This window comes from Stigmatopora argus, unplaced genomic scaffold (genome assembly GCF_051989625.1).
Source record: "Stigmatopora argus isolate UIUO_Sarg unplaced genomic scaffold, RoL_Sarg_1.0 HiC_scaffold_203, whole genome shotgun sequence".
NCBI lineage: Eukaryota > Metazoa > Chordata > Actinopteri > Syngnathiformes > Syngnathidae > Stigmatopora > Stigmatopora argus.
Genome location: NW_027520201.1, coordinates 12,501 through 18,526, shown reverse-complemented (window position 1 = coordinate 18,526; position 6,026 = coordinate 12,501).

The window sequence follows — 6,026 nt, the reverse complement described above, 5'->3', positions numbered from 1 at the left end:
CCAGAACCACCCAAGACCAGTTCCAATGCAACCACTATTTTTAACGAAAATTACCCCAATTTGGACACTATTTCTTGCCTAACATCCCCCCAGAACCTCCCTGGAAGATTATTTTATAGAAAATGGTCAATATACATCTCCCCTCATATGAGACAAAAATTCAGGTTAAATAGACCAACCAGAACCACCCAGGACCAGTTCCAACACAAGCACTCGTTGTCATAAAAGTGCCCAAATTAGGCACACTGTTTAAGGCATAACTTTACTTCACAACTACCCTGGAAGATTATTTTATACAGAATGGTCAATATACATCTCCCCTCATATGAGACAAAAATTCAGGGAAAATGGACCAACCAGAACCACCCAAGACCAGTTCCAAGACAACCACTATTTTTGACGCAATTTACCCCAATTTGGGCACTATTTCTTGCCTAACATCCACCCAGAACCTCCCTGGAAGATTATTTTATAGAAAATGGTCAATATACATCTCCCCTCATATGAGACAAAAATTCAGGGTAAATGGACCAACCAGAACCGCTCAGGACCAGTTCCAATACAAGCACTCGTTGTCATAAAAGTGCCCAAATTAGGCACATTGTTTGTGGCATAACTTTACTTCACAACCACCCTGGAAGATTATTTTATACAGAATGGTCAATATACATCTCCCCTCATATGAGACAAAAATTCAGGTTAAATGGACCAACCAGAACCACCCAAGACCAGTTCCAAGACAACCACTATTTTTGACGCAATTTACCCCAATTTGGGCACTTATTCTTGCCTAACATCCACCCAGAACCTCCCTGGAAGATTATTTTATAGAAAATGGTCAATATACATCTCCCCTCATATGAGACAAAAATTCAGGCTAAATGGACCAACCAGAACCGCTCAGGACCAGTTCCAACACAAGCACTCGTTGTCATAAAAGTGCCCAAATTAGGCACATTGTTTGTGGCATAACTTTACTTCACAACCACCCTGGAAGATTATTTTATACAGAATGGTCAATATACATCTACCCTCATATGAGACAAAAATTCAGGGAAAATGGACCAACCAGAACCACCCAAGACCAGTTCCAAGACAACCACTATTTTTGACGCAATTTACCCCAATTTGGGCACTATTTCTTGCCTAACATCCACCCAGAACCTCCCTGGAAGATTATTTTATAGAAAATGGTCAATATACATCTCCCCTCATATGAGACAAAAATTCAGGGTAAATGGACCAACCAGAACCACCCAGGACCAGTTCCAACACAAGCACTCGTTGTCATAAAAGTGCCCATATAAGGCACATTGTTTGTGGCATAACTTTACTTCACAACCACCCTGGAAGATTATTTTATACAGAATGGTCAATATACATCTCCCCTCATATGAGACAAAAATTCAGGTTAAATGGACCAACCAGAACCACCCAAGACCAGTTCCAATGCAACCACTATTCTTAACGAAAATTACCCCAATTTGGACACTATTTCTTGCCTAACATCCCCCCAGAACCTCCCTGGAAGACTAATTTTATACAAAATTGTCAATAATACATGCACCCACATTTTAGGCACTTTTTCCGGGGAAAATAACCCCCCCAGAACCGAACTGGGCTACTTTTTATACAAACCAGTACGCACTGGGACGCTATGGAATCCGCAGAACTCTGCCACACTGTGGACAAACTGTGGTACTGCGACCGTTTAAGCTCCCGTAAGCCTATGCACTTTTAGCGTTTAAAATTACCTTTCTGGCTGAAAAGAAAATCTTTTTACACACCCACTCTACTCTAATAAAGGTCCCCTTATTTTAGAAACTATTCCCGAGTGAAAATAAGCCCACAGAACGAAGTCGACATGCTTTTTATACATGCACGTTGGTCTATTACAGTCAACCAGCATTTGGGACACTCTTCCTGGGTAAACTTTTGCACCAGAACCTCCCTGGAGCATTTATTTTGATACCAAATCGTCAATAATACATGCACCCAGAATTTATGCACTTTTTCCGGTGAAAATAACCCACCAGAACCGAAATATCCTCCTTTTTTTATACAGACTTTGACGCACTGGGCCTCTATGTAACCTGAAAAACTCTGCCACACTGTGGACAAACTTTATTACTGCGACCGTTGAAAATCCCGTAAGCTTATGCACTTTTCCCGGTTAAAAACACCTTTTGGGCTGAAAAGAAACGCTTTTTACACACCCACTCTACTCTAATAAAGGTCCCCTTATTTTAGAAACTATTCCTGAGTGAAAATAAGCCCCCAGAACGAAGTCGACATGCTTTTTATACATGCACGTTGGTCTATTACAGTCAACCCGCATTTGGGACACTCTTCCTGGGTAAACTGGAGCGTTTATTTTGACACCAAATGGTGTATAATACATGCACCCAGAATTTATGCACTTTTTCAGGGTAAAATAACCCCCCAGAACCGAAATATCCTGCTTTTTATACAGAATTTGACGCACTGGGCCGCCGCTATGGAACCCGCAGAACTCTGCCACATTGTGGACAATTTTTTTTTACTGCAATTAGGGTCAAATTGCCGGGTCAAAAGTGTCATTTCTTCGGGTAAATCACCCTCCTGGGCCCGGTTTTAATGTTTAAAAAGGTCCAGTATTTGTATTAAAGATATAATATTTGTATTTGATCGATGAGTGCTGATTTAAAACCAAATTTAATGCATTTTTGGCACTTTTGAGAATGGTCGTATGTCGTCGTATTTGGTCGCGCCGACGTTTATGGCTGTCTTTTACCCAGGAAAATAACTCCCAGTGCCCGGTAGTCATGTCTGATAAGCTCCAGTAAGCTCGAGTATTTGTATTTCATCAATAAATGCTGATTTTACCCCATTTTAGTGCATATTTGGGACTTTTGCGAATGGTCGTCGTACTTGGTCGCGCAGACGTTTATGGCTGTCTTTCCCCCGTGAAAATCATCCCCAGTTTCTGGTAGTCATGTCTGATCAGCTCCAGTATTTGTATTTAATCAACAAGTGCTGATTTTAGTTCATTTTGGCACTTTTGAGAATGGTCGCACGTCGTCGTATTTGGTCGCGCCGACGTTTATAGCTGTCTTTCCCCCCGGAAAATCACCCCCAGTGCCCGGTAGTCATGTCTGATCAGCCCCAGTAAGCTCCAGTAATTCTATTTCATCCATAAGTGCTGATTTTAACCCATTTTAGTGAATTTTTGGCCCTATGGCGAATGGTCGTCGCGCCGACGTTTATGGCTGTCTTTTCCCCAGGAAAATCACCCCCATTGCCCGGTAGTCATGTCAGATAAGCTCCAGTAATTGTATTTCATCAACTAGTGCTGATTTTAGTTCATTTTGGGCACTTTTGAGAATGGTCGTATGTCGTCGTATTTGGTCGTTCCGACTTTTATGGCTGTCTTTTCCCCAGGAAAATCACCCCCAGAGCCCGCTAGTCATGTCTGATAAGCTCCAGTAACTCTATTTCATCCATAAGTGCTGATTTTAGTTCATTTTAGGCACTTTTGAGAATGGTCGTATTTGGTCGCGCCGACGTTTATAGCTGTCTTTCCCCCCGGAAAATCACCCCCAGTGCCCGGTAGTCATGTCTGATCAGCTCCAGTAACTCTATTTCATCCATAAGTGCTGATTTTAGTTCATTTTAGGCACTTTTGAGAATGGTCGTATTTGGTCGCGCCGACGTTTATAGCTGTCTTTCCCCCTGGAAAATCACCCCCAGTGCCCGGTAGTCATGTCTGATCAGCTCCAGTAAGCTCCAGTAATTGTATTTCACCCATAAGTGCTGATTTTAACCCATTTTAGTGAATTTTTGGACCTTTGGCGATATGGTCGTCGTCGCGCAGACCTTTATAGCTGTCTCCCCCCCGGGAAAATCACCCCCAGTGCCCGATATTAATGTCTGAAAAGCTTCAGTATTTGTATTTTATCGTTTAAAAACGATCACTCCGCTTTTGGAACACTTTTCTAGGGAATATTAACCATTTTCCGCACCTTAAGAGAGTCAGATCTACTCCCGCCGACCTTTATATCTGTCTCCCCCCCCGAGAAAATCACCCCCAGAGCCCGGTAGTCATGTCTGAAAAGCCCCAGTAACTTCCAGTAATTGTAATTAATCATTAAATGCTGTTTTTAAAACTATTACTACGATTTTGGAACACTTTTTCTGGGCATTACCTTGCTCCTTTTCGCCGTCTTGCGGACAAACTTTGGTACTGCAATCGGGCTCAAATTGCCGGGTCAAAAGTGCCATTTCCTCGGGTAAATCAACCTCATGGGCCAAGTTTTAATGTTTAAAAAGGTCCAGTATTTGTATTAAAGATATAGTATTTGTATTTCATCAATGAGTGCTGATTTAAAACCCATTTTAGTTCATTTTGGGCACTTTTGAGAATGGTCGTATGTCGTCGTATTTGGTCGCGTGCCGACGTTTATGGCTGTCTTTACCCAGGGGAAATCACCCCCAGTGCCTGGTAGTCATGTCTGATAAGCTCCAGTAAGCTCCAGTATTTTTTATTTCATCCATAAGTGCTGATTTTAACCCATTTTAGTGAATTTTTGGGCCTTTGGCGAACGGTCGTCGCGCCGACGTTTATGGCTGTCTTTTACCCAGGAAAATCACCCCCAGAGCCCAGTAGTCATGTCTGATAAGCTCCAGTAACTCTATTTCATCCATAAGTGCTGATTTTATTTCATTTTAGGCACTTTTGAGAATGGTCGTATGTCGTCGTATTTGGTCGCGTGCCGACGTTTATGGCTGTCTTTCCCCCTGGAAAATCACCCCAAGAGCCTGGTAGTCATGTCTGATAAGCTCCAGTAAGCTCCAGTAATTCTATTTCATCCATAAGTGCTGATTTTAACCCATTTTAGTGAAATTTTGGCACTTTCGCCAATGGTCGTCGTCGTCGCGCCGACCTTTATAGCTGTCTCCCCCCCCCCGGGAAAATCACCCTCAGTGCCCGATATTAATGTGTGGAAAAGCTCCAGTATTTGTATTTCATGGTTTAAAAACCATCACTACGCTTTTGGAAACACTTTTCTGCACATTTTAACCATTTCCCGGTACCTTAAGAGAGTCATAGTTACTCCCGCCGTTTACCCGGCCTGGTTGATGGACCTTGCTCATTTTCGCCGTCTGGCGGACAAACTTCAGTACTGCATTCGGGTCAGGTGCGGTCGACATTTCTTGCCGGCTTTTCAAGCACTTTGCCTGGGTTGATTTAAAACATTTTGCCCTGTTTATTTTTAACAAGTTTACCCACGTTTTACAAATCTTCTGCGGGCTTTAGATGCACTATTCCTGGGTTGATTAAAAAAAAATTGCCCTTATTATTTTTAACAAGTTTACCCACGTTTTACAAATCTTCTGCGGGCTTTAGATGCACTATTCCTGGGTTGATTTTAAACATGTTGCCCTTTATTTTTAACAAGTTTACCCACGTTTTTCAAAACTTTGTGCAAGCTTTAGATGCACTATTCCTGGGTTGATTTAAAACATTTTGCCCTTTTTATTTTAACAAGTTTACCCACGTTTTACAACTCTTCTGCGGGCTTTAGATGCACTATTCCTGGGTTGATTTTAAACATTTTGCCCTTTTTATTTTTAACAAGTTTACCCACGTTTTACAACTCTTCTGCGGGCTTTAGATGCACTATTCCTGGGTTGATTTTAAACATTTTGCCCTTTTTATTTTTAACAAGTTTACCCACGTTTTTCAAAACTTTGTGCGGGCTTTAGATGCACTATTCCTGGGTTGATTTTAAACATTTTGGCCTTTTTATTTTAACAAGTTTACCCACGTTTTTCAAAACTTTGTGCAAGCTTTAGATGCACTATTCCTGGGTTGATTTTAAACATTTTGCCCTTTTTATTTTAACAAGTTTACCCACGTTTTACAAATCTTCTGCGGGCTTTAGATGCACTATTCCTGGGTTGATTTAAAACATTTTGGCCTGTTTATTTTTAACAACTTTACCCATGTTTTACAAAACTTTCTGCGGGCTTTTCAAACACTTTTC